Source organism: Schistocerca piceifrons, chromosome 1 (genome assembly GCF_021461385.2).
Source record: "Schistocerca piceifrons isolate TAMUIC-IGC-003096 chromosome 1, iqSchPice1.1, whole genome shotgun sequence".
Classification (NCBI taxonomy): Eukaryota; Metazoa; Arthropoda; class Insecta; order Orthoptera; family Acrididae; genus Schistocerca; species Schistocerca piceifrons.
The window spans coordinates 15,389,355-15,404,563 of record NC_060138.1 but is presented as its reverse complement, the minus strand read 5'-3'; the positions used below and the strand labels follow the sequence as shown (position 1 = coordinate 15,404,563).

The following is a 15,209-nucleotide window of genomic DNA, read 5'->3' as shown; positions in this document are numbered from 1 at the left end:
CGGAACCTACGCGGAAGTACTGTATCCTTCCAGTCTCGGATGACAATTTCAGAACGAGTAACGTCTGAATCGTCATTCGGTGACAGCGCTGCTCGTACGATCGCACGCTGTTCCAGAGCTACGGAAAGCACGCCTCATTCCTACTACGCCTTATCATTCTATATACTTCTTGTCGTTCCTTAGCCTTTCACTTTCTTACTTGCGTCTTCTCAGCGATCAGGTTCGTCTGTGCGTCTAACGATAACGCTGTGTTACTGATTAGCACACGCGCTCCACAGCTTTCATTTTGGAAGCATTGCCAGCTGCAGTTTTGTGCCACCTTCTCTTGGCGCACGTGACGAAACAGAGGTGTGTAATGAAGTGAGGACACGCACGCGCCGGCCCGGACTCTGGACTGCTTCCGTGTCGCTTTGCGCCGCCGCTGCCGCCGCCGCCGCCGCCGCCGCCGCCTTCGCAGTAGGTGTGGACGCGGCGCGGCGTGCAGGTGCCGCCCGGGCTTCGGCGGTCGCCGCACAGATGGAGCACGAGTCGCGGCCGGCACACAGCCGCGCGCAGCTTCCGCTGCCTCTCTGCGTTACGAGCTCCCCGCCTCAGCGGACAGCTGCCGCACAGCTGGTGCAAACAGCGGCTCGTTCCGAATGTTTCGACATCAGTCTGTGAGACGCGTAGTTTCGCCGCGATTTCCAAAACTGGAATTGACAACCCCATATGTCTCCTCTGTGGTCGACACAGAGTTGATTAATTTGACAACTGTCCAATACGAGCACGTCTTCTTCCTTCTTTACTCGACTGCTACAACTGCGTCCATGCCCCGTCGCTACTTTTCCTTCTTTTTTCCTCCGAGACGTAGTTCAAACTGTCTCATCAGTTCTCAAATGGAAGCACTCCTTTTGGCAGGAAACCGTAATTATAGTATTGTCAATCTTCTTGAGTCTGAAGAATACAATGTGCAAGTGCGCTGAATATTTTCCTCCATCTTTGAAGGTACCTTAGATGTGAATCCTTTTAAGCTATAACATACGTTATAAGAGAAACAGTACGTGAAAATTCGGTGCGTCGGTGATGCTGCGTGGGACAGACAGCCCGCCGCCTGACCTTTGCCTTTGCGACTGCCGACTACTGCTCGCCGCGATAACAGCGGCCGTGTTCCCCTCGCGGGTCGCGCGCCTTCGCCGGCCGCTCTTCGCTATCGCTCCTGTTCCAGTACAGACACACTGGTTGCTCACACGAGGAAACGTCCAGACACGCAGGATGTAACACAAAATGGAGCACACTTTTCCGCCATTTTAGTATAGCTTATCGTATCCCGTCTCCCTACATTGAATAATCACCGTTCCCCAAACATTCAGCGAAAGCGTATATAGCCGACGTGGTCGCTAACAGCTGCAGGACATCACAAAACGAGACTTCATTTCTGAAATAAATTGTTTCAAATAGTGTGTCGATAATTTTCGAGTTAGGCCCGTCTATGGCAATGGAAATATATACCAGTTTACACGTACACATATTCGAGAGTTGCAAACAAGTTCTGACTGAAAATTGGAAAGTCTGGATGCAGAAAATCCGCTTTAAAACCAGCAAAGCAAACACACGTGTAGAGTAGCATCGACAATCCTCGTAAATTAATAATTGGTCGTTATTACATTATAGAGACTCAGAAAGTTCCTGAACGTCTTGTAACCCGAAGGTACAGTGTCTGGCATGTAAAGCACAATAGCTTACGCACTGTTATGTACATATTGCAGGCCACAGATGAGGCTTTTCCAAAAATAAAGGCTGAACGTGTATGGCGTGATAAAATTGGTTTTGTTCAATTCCTCATAGACGGACCTAACGTGAGAATTATCATCGTAACATTACGCACAACTGAAGACGACGGGACAACAGAAGATGGAACATATTTCAGGTTGTTTTGCTTTCTTCAGTTCGTTGTTGATGTTATTTAGTGCGGGAAATAGACATCACAAAAGACTAATTTCTTGATTGAATAAAAACTTTTAAAGCAAACATTGCAGATCGCAATTTTCCCGTCACAATTAAACGCATGCAGCGTTCTCATATTATTCTTCAATTTGTACGTATTTTATAAAGATGACTACGTTATTCGCCCTGCAGGACCATTCTTGTGTTAGCCAGGGTACGGTGTTTCCATCCCATTTTATGATTATTGATCACTTGGCTGTATTACCAAATTACTACGAAATGTGTGGCTTGCATGTTCACAGCTAAGGAACAGTTGACAGTTTTCGTAGCCGTTGCGTATGCTGCTCTTACGATAATACCTGTTATACTATTGCAAATAATGAGCTTTTGCTCCAAGTTCTTCTCATGCAAACTGGACAATTTCCAATTGACCGTCAGCGTGCGAATGTCATTCATATTTCTAGCACTAGCTCTACTTTCACGTTTTTATCCTTTGCCTCTCACGTATGATCTGTCTTTTATTCTGTTATTTACATCTGTTAGCGCTACTGTACGTTGATGTTTTTATCAGTTGACTCTCACATACGACACGTCTTCTACATGTGGCACGTTGCCGATCAGCTGTATAACACAGCTTCCCTGTCTTGTAGTTTTAACTACATTCCCCTGTCACTTTTATGGTTTTAAAATTAGTTGGACTTTGGCACAAGCTGCTTGGATTTCATTCATGAATTACATATGATCTACTTCCTACAAACGGCATGTTGCCAGTTGAGGATGAAATACCAATCTCAATTTTATACCATTATTATCTATATATTTTGAAATCAATTTCAATGCAGAGTGAGCCTCTTCTTCTTTCTGATCTACAATTCTTCCGACAGATCTACAAACCGGCTTGCTCACGGTGACAATTTCGGCTACTTACTGCAGTGGTTTTGGTACTTAGGAATGCATACTGTTGCATGACGACATCATGCTTTCCAATGCTTATTCACCGCCTTTTCATATTTTGAACAGTATGTTACTAAATGACCATTAACATAGTTTGTACTACACTGTTAAATGCATTTTCAAATATTGACTTTTACATCTAGAATTGGCTCCCCATTATTTTGTCTCAGGTGCTGTACGGTGTTTATGTATTCTGCTTGATTGTACATAATTTCCTTAGGGTATGTTTCCTACATGCGTTACAGATCCGAAGATGGTTGCAGATAGCAACCGAAGCTAGTTATTTAACTTTAACTGTAATAGAAAAATTGCTGTCGGATCGTTAAAACTGTTTACTTTAAAAAAAAATTTATTCAGTAAAGCACATTAAGACCGCCGCCTCTCCCTCCTGACCAAGAGAGGCTCCACCGTCTAATTTCTTTCTGTAAAAGTATTTTCTAACTAGTCATTCGAAACAGCTGCGGTTTGTTTGCCCGATAAATTGCAAATGAAGTATTCCCTGGTTCACAATATGTTAAAAATAATTTCACCTCGGCTGCCCTATTCCCTAACTGCTTTCCCACGCCGATAGTGATTGTTTGGAGAACTTTCATTTTAGAAGCGGTCAGATGTTGGTATTCGTGGAACACATCCCAAACGCGGAATTTAACGTTCGGCTTTGTGTCTGCTGTCTTCAGATTTCACACCAGATTGATCCGAGTGTAGACTGAACACTAGGTATGGACCCATTCAGTGAATTTACATGAGATCAGAATTTAGTTGTACTTTTTGACAGGCCTGGAATGTATTGTTCACTTCCCGCACAGCCCCTTCTTGCTGCTGCACTAATTGTCATCGGTTTTTCTCTCTCAGTATCCCAACATTCTTTTTAAAAGCGTGCGTTCTGTTTTCCAACATTATCCTAACGGGACCATAAAACCGAGGTGAGTCTTTTGCCGTCTTTCGTCGCTTTGCTTCTTACTTATTTGATTCGACCGTCGTCGATCGGATCTTTGAGTTTTTATCAGTGCTGTTCTGCGTTTGTCAGGATCGCCGTCCGTGTAACAGCAAACCGATCGCCGATTCCTCCCTCGTGGATGATATTTCTAGTGGCCAGGAGCTTAAAATGTATTTTTCTCGTGTGGACTGCCAAGTAGTTAGTTCGAGGCGGTTGTCAACGAGTTCAGTAGTACTTCTCTATTAAGTCCGCACCGCCGATAACTCGTGCGTGGTTTTCCGAAGTGTTAGTCACCACCTGCGACGTGCTCTCATTTCCGTGAATCTATCCTCGCGCCGCGTCACGACACGCTCGAGATAAAATTCCTGCGTTAAGTACTTGACGCTAACGCGACGCTTGCGACGTAAATCCGTAGCCGTGAATGGTGACGAATGTGGTGCGCTGTCGTGTCGCCGGACTCTGCGAGCGCGCCTGTCACCTGTGCGGCGGTGCTCGCCACGCCGGCTCCCACCCTACTTTCCGGTTTTCCGTCGTTTTCGCGACTCCCTCCGGGACGGTTTCTCTGCAGATTTCTTTCCCCGTCCTTCCGTTCTCGGAGCCAGTGCTCCGCCTCTGGTGGCGCCGCCGCCCTCATCCTCCCGGCATCCTCGCTTCCTTCCTTCCTTCCTTCCTTTTTCCTCCAACCGTCGTTCCATCGTCCGGCGCCCTCAGGATTTTCGCTGTGGACTGACTCGTGCAAAATTTTATTTTGTACGAGTGACCTCAACGAGCGCCATCCTTTAATTTCTTGCTACTGATATTTTACTAGTTGAGCCCTGCTGTGTTACTCTAGGTTAAACAGTAGTTTATATTGAAATGTTAATCCCGGAACTCACTATCCGCGCGTATCGCTGTAAAAATGCTATCTCTTGAAAGTCTCGCAGCCCACGCCAGTTGCGGCCCAGGAAACCGTGCGCATCGAATTTTGAGATGATGCGAAAAGCTGACAGAATTTGTGCCGCTCGCTCGTTTCTTTGTCTGAGAAAGTTGCTACGCGACCGAGTGCCCAATTACAAAATGTCCCAGAAAGGAGTCAATAATTTTACGGCTGTTTGCAACATGCTTAGCACGTGTAAGATCACAGTTGTCACGGTTCGCCAGAAATCTATTGCAATACTTGTTCTTTGCGTGTATGTAGAGAGAGCTGGGTACCCGCCGTTGGCCGGGTACGTACCTATTTCCACCTTACCGTTAATTTATGTCCTTCCTCCTCTCCCTGTGCCTTTTACTTCTTTCCTCCCCATATCAGTCCTCTCCTCCACGCTCCGCCACTTTCTGTTGATTACATGCACCCATCCCTGTGCAACTCCTCTTCCATCTCTCTCTCTCTCGCTCTCTCTCTCTCTCTCTCTCTCTCTATGTCCCCTACCTTCCTCTCTCTGTCTCTCTCCTCGACCCAATAGGAGGATGGTCGTTCTTAACCACCACAGTATTTCTTTCCAGATTGTAACCATAATATTTCTACCAAATTTGGTTGAAATCGTTCCAGAGTTTAGGACGACCTTTTTATCCGTGGCTTTCCCCACATACGCACATGTCAAATCTATATCACATATATTTAATACATTTCACCTGTATCTCGAGCAAATTTCTCCCTGCTGTTTCATTTTCACGTAGCTCAGTTTTTATGACCTGAACTATATTTGTAGACTGATATAATTTTGCAGATACGTCTAGTCGTATACGTGGCTACTGTCTACGAACTGTATTGCAAATAGAGTTAGCAGTAAAGAAGTAATCAATGAAAATATCAGACATATGCGGCAGTTTTCACGCTTCTCAGTGTTTACGACGCCGCAACTCCTGAAATATGTATCGTGCAGCGATACATTTTTCTTTTTACGTTCGGCTGTCGAACTTGGCCGTGACATCTACCCTTCCTACCAACTGCAGCCTGCTCTTGTTCCCACCCCCCCCCCTCCCCTAGGTCCCCCTTTTCCTCTCCCCTCCTTCTCCCTGAGTGGATTTTCCTCTTTCCCTACCGAGCGAGGTGGCGCAGTGGTTAGCACACTGGACTCGCATTCGGGAGGACGACGGTTCAATCCCGTCTCCGGCCATCCAGATTTAGGTTTTCCGTGATTTCCTCAAATTGTTTCAGGCAAATGCCAGGATGGTTCCTTTGAAAGGGCACGGCCGATTTCCTTCCCAATCCTTCCCTAACCCGAGCTTGCGCTCCGTCTCTAATGACCTCGTTGTCGACGGGACGTTAAACACTAACCACCACCACCACCTCTTTCCCTCCCTCAGCCCCTGCACCCCCTCCTCAGCTGTTTTCCTCTCCCGTACTTTCCCTCCCCAGTCCCCTTTCGACGCGGCCCCCACCTCACCCCCCTTTCCCTCCTCTCCTTCTCGCCTACTTTTTCCTTCTTCCTTGTCCCCGACCCCTGGCACCTCCCACATTTTTTTTATTCATTATCAAGTGTGCTGCGTTAGTGTTGCGTTCGGTCCCATTGTGCAGCGTCATCAAGTGATGTGGTTTTAATTGTGAATTCGAACTGTATATAGTCCACGATTGTTCATGTGATTTCTTATACTGTGGCCGACTTTTTTTGGGGGGGATTTGAGGTCCGCCAATTACGCAAAACACCGTTTTTCTCAGTATGGGTACTGAGAAAAACGGCGTTTTGCGTAACTGGCGGACCTCAAATCCCAAAAATTTTAACTCAAACACGGCCAGTACAAGGAGCTGCAAATCAAAAGATGGATATTTTTATCTTGAGTTTCACTCCAGTGATTTTAAGTGCGTAACGAACTGCCAGCTGTGTTCTTTTACCTTTATGTCCCCCCTGTGCATGTCCCCATATTAGTGTATATTTTAACATCCATCATTTCCATTTACTGTGTTTTTTATGTCCCCATTTTATTCCCCCCTTTTAGTAAGCTTTCTGCTTTTATGTATTGTGTAAACCCCTGCCGGCCAGAGTGGTCATGCGGTTCTAGGCGCTACGGTCGCAGGTTCGAATCCTGCCTCGGGCATGGATGTGTGTGATGTCCTTAGGTTAGTTATGTTTAATTAGTTCTAAGTTCTAGGCGACTGATGACCTCAGAAGTTAAGTCGCATACTGCTCAGAGCCATTTGAACCATTTTTGTAAACCCCTTTTGGCTGCAGAGCAGTGGACTGTACCACTGCCAGCCCTCCACTGCCAATATGGGGCTGGGGAATGAAATTACAATAAAGAAAGAAGACCGTAGATATTTCGGCAACAAACGCTGACCAAGTATCGTGCACGACGAGGGGCCATATAGTCTGCAGGTTGGCAGAAACTGTTCCATCACTGCAGGTGTGCCTTTTTGGTACAACACGCACGCCCTCACACCCGTACGAGTCGTCGCCTGCCTCGGGCGGCTCTTGCACCTGTCGTAGGGCCAAGAGGCGTGTCTCAGCCCGAATCAGCGGAGCGCTCTGTCAGTTCAGGGGCCCGCCTCTGTGCCACTGCTGACGTACTGCGTGGTGGGAGGCCGAGAATACCTCAGGCCAGCGCCTCTGGGGATTACTATATTTCTGCTCAAAAGAAGAATTTAACGTTTTTCAAGCTGGTAATATTAAACTCGTTGTCATTGAACTAGTGTGTGTAGTGCCTCTGTTTGTATGTTTGTGAAGGAAACTCTCTTGATAGGCATCGACTACTCTCACAGCATACGTAATTTCGAAAATGTAGACAAGTCAATCTCGTGGTGGAGAAGCAGCTGCCGACTGCGACGGTTGCCTGTAAAATTCTTGAAATATAAGAGAAACAAAACTTCTATAGGATCTTCTCCAATTGGAACACTGACATTCGCATTTGGGCATTCGATGATTGTCTGCGAGTGAAATGAGTTCTTTTTAGCAGAGAAAACTTTCTCTGTTCTCTTCACCGTGTTATTGAAGCAGAATCCTTTGTTCAAAATGAAATAGCCGCGCGCTTAGGGGCGCCATGTCGCTGAAGGCGCGGCCCCTCCCGCCTGAGGTTCGAGTCCTCCCTAGGGCATGGCTGTGTGTGTGTTGTTTCTAGCACACGTTAGTTTAAGTGTGTAAGTCTAGGGACCGAGGACTTCTGCAGTTTGGTCCCTTAAGATCTCACACACATTTTTTTTTTAATTAAATACCTTTGAAATGTATTATGAACGTTACGAAACTCCACATTGACATAACATATCGCTTGTGAATCTCAAAAACACAAATTATCCAATATGGTGCCTAACAATTACTGTTTCATTGCACACACTCCCTACACCTCCTCTCGTTATTCTGTCTCGTAACAAAGTCTAGTCATATTCTCATTTTCTTAATTTTCTTCGCTCGCCATGGAGCAACACGGAGTCAAGGAGTAAATATTTCACTCGCTTAGGCGAAACGCACTACCTCGCAATATATGTTCACTTTAGACCAATAACATCAGGATGGTCATTGAACCGATCAGTCTCTTTCGGCAGCTAGCACGGGCCAAGGGATATTATGGAATGCTTTAGTCCGTTCGAGAGAATGAAGTTTTGTGCTATCGCGGGAATTGGCTGTACGATAATTATTTTTGAAGCGCCACTGTGTGCAACCTTGTTATTTTGTGGGAATCTTTTTCGTTCTTCTTCAGAACTGTTGTTTTCATGTTCATCGGTGCTCATTTGCACTCAGTGCGTAACGTTTATGTTTTTACTCGAAAAACTCTTTGTTTTCTTAAGGTAAATGTATGGTTATGGCTTTCCGGAATTTGGACGCTTTTACGCAGCGTGTCATGGGCTCTTTTTTATGAATTGTGATACGCCTTTTTGTTCGCCCTACTTACAGACCATTTTTTAAAAAGATCGAATATTTTTGAATCGTGATGGAATCCTTTTTGATTTTACTCCTCAGAGATCACTGGACTAATGTTACGGAAACAGAGAACGGATGGATATATAGAAACAAGATGTCCGACAAGTGACAACAGAGTAAGGTGCTAAGTCTTGTGCTGTGGTTATTACATGTCACTTGTCTATATTACGAATCAGCTGATACAATCACCCAATCCCTTTTGCAGTTTACTCTGCTAACAGCTGCTAGAGCCCACAAAAAATTGATTATCAGTATTTAATCTTTATATTATGGATCGAATTCGAAATTTTAAAACGCTGCCGTGGTCCACTAACTACGAGGTATAACCTTATGTTACAGGTTTAACGCAATGAGCCGGGCACCAGAGTCAGAAGGCGTGTGTACGCCTAAAGGCAGCGTTACCCACTGCGCGCAGATTAGGGAAACCGGTGTTTGACAATGAGACCACTTCACACGTAATTTAAAGTCATTTCGTAGCTTTTTCTCGCTGTCACCACACACAAACTAATGAAGGCTCGTACTACATTTTCGCTGTCCTTTTAGTAAAACTTCACATCAGGCATTACGTTTTAATTTATTACTTCTTTACTATTAACTGTATTCGCAACACATTTTGAAGGCAGTATCCACATATACCACTAAATGTGGACGCAAAATTACAGCTTTGTATGACGCACAGTTCAAGAGATACGTCATAAGCACTGACGTCCGTGAGAAACTAGCTTTTCTTAAAATGGAGCACAGTCACCCGCACTATACTCAAGCACTGGATGATCAGAAAGTATTAAAAAAAACACAAACACGGTTTTGTGTCTTCAGCCATAAAGGTTTTACATCCTTATCGTCATATATTTAACACGTTACCTCATCTGTAAGGTAATCAGACGTCTGAAACTGTTTTGCACACGAGAGCCCGATGCTTTTAGGGAACGGATGATACTGGTGTTATCTAACAGAATACTATAGAAATAGTTTTCATCCGCCTACAAAAGGCAAATGTACTGACTGACTGATTCACCATCGCGCAGCCCATACTGCAAAGGACAGAAACGAGTACCTTAGAAAGGTACAGTATCTTAATACTGTCGTTTAAGAATCGATTTTTTTGAAATTCCATCCCTAAGATGGTTAAGCAGGGGACGAAATGATTTCTGAAAATATGTCACTATTAAGGCAATATTGAAGCTAGACCTACGAAAATTGATATTTGGATTCTCGATCAGAAATAAAGAAATTTTTGCAAATTTATCCCCTATGAGGGTAAAATAGAGGGAGGAATTTCTTGTGAGTAAATCATTATTGAAGAGGTACTAAAGTATTTTCAAAGCTATGTCTATGAAAACTGGTGTTTTCGGTTACAAATTTAAAAAAAAATACGTGTTTGAATGTCTTTGGAAATTCAGCCCCTAAGGGTAAGAAATAGAGGATCAAAATTTTTAAGAAAATATATCGATACATGGACCCCTTCAGATCTGAATTCTCTCTGGAGGAAGAAAAATTTTTCTGTATATACTGTAATACTCTTAGGTGATATTTTAATGATTTTAGATGCAAGTTGTATACAAAAATATGTACCAGTTCTCAAAATATTTTCTACACTGGGCTTTTTTTCAAATCACTAAAATAACTAATTTTGAAATATTCATTGTTGTAATAAATAAACTGATCCTTTAATAAGTACAATGCAAAATAACAATAATGATGTTCATTTATGCCGAGGAATGTGACTAACCAACCACTTCCGTGTATTCTGGCGGTTACGAGCTGCTGCACACTGCTATATTGTCTTATTGATATTCCTATAGAAAATCTCAACAGGTGGCAGCAGTTGTACACGATTAAAAGATTGAACTTTCACAAGTGTGTACATGCGGTTTCCAATGTGGAAAAATATTAATGTTGCAACTGAAAGACAGTAGGATTTTATCCGCAGCTCGTGGTCGTGCGGTAGCGTTCTCGCTTCCCACGCCCGGTTCCTGGGTTCGATTCCCGGCGGGGTCAGGGATTTTCTCTGCCTCGTGATGACTGGGTGTTGTGTGATGTCCTTAGGTTAGTTAGGTTTAAGTAGTTGTATGGGACTGATGACCATGGCTATTAAGTCCCATAGTGCTCAGAGCCACAGTAGGATTTAGTGTGTACAGTTATAGCCAGACGTTTCAAAGGGTTAAAAATTTTAAGCTAAATTTATGAAAAGTGTTATTTCACTTCTCAGTTAGATATAAAGAAATATGTGTTACGGGATAAAAGTTTCTACTCGAAAATCTCCACAAGAACGCAAAAGACATGATAACCTTGGACTCTAGCTACCAGAATCATTTTATGGTCAGAAGTACCTCCGGAAAAGATCATGATTCTATGGCCTCAATTAGCGTGAAAAGCTTAGAGTGTGTGTTGATTTGTGAAGAACATAAGAATTTAATTTAAAAAATGAAAATAGAAAATAAAAAAATATCTGCGCGGTACATACGGTCTGCACGAGCGAAGCGGCGGGTGCTCGCTAATCCAATCATAAAGTTCATTGTAGCAAAAGAAAATGTTGGAGATAACGTTATGTGTACGATACTATGAATTGAAACGAAGTTGATGTAATCCAACCACGAACTAAGGAAATGAAACTTCATCTCTCTGCCACAATTTTCGTGGCTGTCTCGGAGAGACTTGGTCCCTCGGTAGTCGTTTCTCGGCATCTTAACGTAAGTGAGAACATTATATCTCATTTGTTCCATACTGTCCGGTTGTTGAGTTTCCCGGGACAACTGTCAGGTAGATGTTCTGTGAGTTATCGCTATTGTAACTGTAATAGTAAAATGCACACACTGTCCACACAAAAAATAAGCAGTGATAACGTTTAAATGAAAGTTGCATCGAGGAAATGCCACTTGAACTTGATACTGCCTGCCATAAAAGGTGGACGGATTGTTGTGCGCGGGTCACCTGGCTACAGGATGCGCTCGTTGTTGATGTTGCTTCCCCGTGATGGCTGTACACTTTAAGACCGTACTTGTCTGTATCAGTGCCAAGAGGTCGCGCAACGAAGTCAGGAAGCTCGATTTCCGAAACTTTGTGCGTGGAACTGTGTCCCCTGAGCGCCATAGTTCTGGCTCTTTTGGAAGGACGTATTGAAGGTAATTGCTTCCAAACGTCTGCGGTGGACCAATCAGAAATGGGTACACCCGAATCGAGTCCTGACGTTTACAGTGTCGCGTATTTGTGAGCGCCATCAGCAAATTTTGAAGAAACGTAGTGGGTAAGGACCACGGCCAGCGATGAGTTGAGTTGCGTCAAAGTGACTGAGTTCCCTAATAGTCGATTACCTCTCGCTCGCGTCGCAGAACTTTAGGCTCTCTCTGTCCGTGACTATGAAGTCTGCCAATCCTTTAGCTCTTTCCGCCGAAACCAGTACGATGAAACCACGTTTCTAAATCGTACGCAACGATCACAAACCGTACTCGACGAGATGTGGTCAGGAAAGGTGTGACGGAGAGTGTGGGTAGGCTCTGTTAGTACGGCAGTAGATGTAACCCCGTACTCTCGCCGTGAAGGCGACGTTGTGAGAAACACACACACACACACCCGGGGGCAGTGCTGACACGTGCTGTTGTCCCGCAAGGAGCGCCTTCTGCGAAACGTTTGCTGTGTCGAAAGATTCCTTTATCATCGAGATACGCACTGAGATGCTTTGTGGAGAATCTCTCTTCTCGTCGGATACCGTGCAACTAAAAAGTTGTGTTCCAAGTCTAGTGTTAAGCACAGTAAACGTATTTCGTTGCGGTTGCTTGTAATTTGTTAGCCACGTTACCGCGCTTGTGCAGCTGTGCGGCATTGGCCGTGCGCTCTCTCTTCGCCCCGGAGCCAGTGGTGACGGTGAAGCAGGAGGTGGATCCGCTGTAGTGACTCGTGCAGTAGTTCGGCCGCCGCCAGCCCATCCCGTCGACTGTCGACTGCCGCGCCCGCCGCCCCCCGCCCCCCGCCCCCCGCCCGGTTATCTCGCGCCTCTGCCGCTGGCGCTGGCGGCCGCGCAGCCGCTCACCAGTGCTGCTGCCGCCTCCGCCTCCGCCGCTGCTGCTGCGACGCCGGCAGCCATGCAGCGCCGGCCGGGCCCGACGGGCAGCGGTCTCGCCGTGGGCCGCGCGCGACAGGCGTTCTTCAAGTCGGTCAGTACGGCGCCCAGCCGGAGCTCGCCGGCCGCCGGCCGCCACTGCCGCCGTTAGCTTAGCGCGAGTCGTCGAGCGAGGGAGCAAGAGTGGCGTTCTTCAGTCTGTCGTTGCGCAGCGAGTATTGTGCTCTCGCACGAAATTACGTGAGTAGCGGCGACCGTTACGGGTCACTGCAGACTCGCGGCTACGTACCTGCAGGGGCCGTGGCCCCGCGGGAGCCGCCACTCCCGTTACTCCTATAATCTGTCGCTCTTTGTCGATTAACACGTACCACTACACAGAGCACCGCCAGGGTCGCAAGCGAATCCGGCCCCTGTACTGCACTTAACACAAGTAATACCACATCTCGGTGATAAATTGTACACTCGGAGGTTCCTTTATAATCGTATCCAGTAGAAAGTGATATGGCATTATTGCTCAGGTCGTAGTATAACCTGTGTCAAGTGCATCGGTTTACTTTGCTCGTGATAGGTACGGTAGATACCGGTATTCGTGAGATTTTTTAAATAATCGGAAGTCGAGGGAACTCCCTACATAACCTTTCCCCACATTTCGGCTCTCATTATTTTATATGTTACCCTAAACTCGTGCGCCATCAGTTAGCAATAAGGCACACAATTTGGTATTGTTCTCCACTGTGCTCGCTTGCGAACAAGGAGCTCTTATCTTATCGTTCACAGATTTTGACAGCTGAGGTGCCCAACTGGGTACGTGCCAATAGACCAGTGTTGAATGGACACAAAACCAAATACCGATACGACGAGTGTCACGCTTCTTCTTCACAAGTATTACAAACTTCCCAGCTCACACAATCGTGGCCGGGCTCATTTCAACTCGTGTTTTGCAAATGTTGTGCAGGGAATAAGACCTGGGACACACGTCGCAGTTAGTAGTCGTGCCGGTCGACGCGTACATTCCTGCTTGTACTGTTACGTATTTAAATAAAGCTCTTTCGTGATTTCATCCCGCTTTCGATTTGCATTGTTACGGCAGTGCTGTCTTCAGTGGAAGGCACCATTCTCTTCGAATAAATTGCCGTCGTTTCCCGTATGACAGCACGTGTACGAATTCCGTCGAACAGATTCATTTTCGCGTTTCTTTCCACAGACCGACCGTGACTGGTGTCAGAAAGACAGGTACCTCCGTCCAAACTGCTTCTCGTTTTTAACAGTGAGCTCTCGGAATAAACGCCAAGTAAAAGAAGAGATTTCTTGCAGCCGGTCCGGCAGTTCGGTCGGAAGGAGGCGACGAGAGGCGGGCGGCGGCGGCGGCGGCGGCGGGACCGCCTGCGCGAGGCGCCCTGGCGGCTGCACGTCGAAACCGTCGCAACAGCAAAATTATCGGTGCAAGTCCACCTCATTCATTGATCTGCCTCGTGTCAAAATATCTCACAGTACAGGAGCAAGTGACAGGCACGTCCCTTGGCTGACGAAGACGAGCCCAAGGTTGTTCGTACCCCCTTCTCCACAACTGCTGACCGCTGTGTCACACAACATATATGAGCCTAATCGACTTACAAATATGCCTGTCTCAACACAAAAATGCCAGTTGAAGACGGGGGACGAGGGTGTATTGTAAACTACGTCCGTAACTATGGAAAATGATTTTCCAGGTGTTTACGCCTCGCCATAACAGGATGGCACATACAGCAGTCACCCATGCATTCGAAATATGATGGAGTCGTTCCGTACGGAAAGTTACACACTCGCTTCCTCAACGGGAGAGGCTACTGCCTGTGGAATTCCCGCAGCCGCATGTGGTGAAATTATGCGTCCAGGGTATTTAGCACCGCGGCAAACGCATCCCGTCACTTACTGCGCGACCCTGACCTACCGGCTGCGTGCCTACGAGAGCGAGTGTTTGCACCGTGGGGCCGGCTTCTACGAGCCGTTTACATAAATCAGCACACTTGTCTGTGAGTCTGCAGAAACTGCGCAGAAGGACAATACGTTTTGTTCGAGCTGCTGTTTATTTGCATCGAGCGCGTATTCTTTCCCGGAGCGAGAGTGCCAACGGCGGTCATCTTACGGCGCGGCGGCACGGAACAGTAGCGCTTCGGTACGCGACGGCGACACAGCCGTGCTGCTTCACGTGCGTCTGCGCCTCGCCGTATCCGTTATAACTGAAATTTCCGCCATATATCGTATCCCAACTGTAATACGGTTTTTAATGCCCCAAAAAATCTCGAATCTGTCGACGTCGGTCGCGAAACTTGTGCTGCAACGTATACAGATGGTCTGTGACGCGTGAAGCTGATGTGCGTCATTGGCGTCGTTTGTTTCAGAGCGGAAGGCAACTGTTGACAAGAATGATGACAGAGGTGGCCCCGTCTGCTCTCAGTCACCGACTTATGCAGGATGTTCTATGATTGCTTAGGGAGATGGTTCATCAGAACCACAACAGCGGAAA

General features: G+C 46.2%; 1 protein-coding gene across 6 annotated transcripts in view; it reads left to right on the top strand.

Annotated features, from left to right (window-relative positions):
• LOC124788346 (NAD(+) hydrolase sarm1) overlaps positions 1 to 15,209 on the top strand; it is an 894,874-nt gene that overhangs the window by 682,786 nt on the left and 196,879 nt on the right. The window lies entirely within an intron of this gene.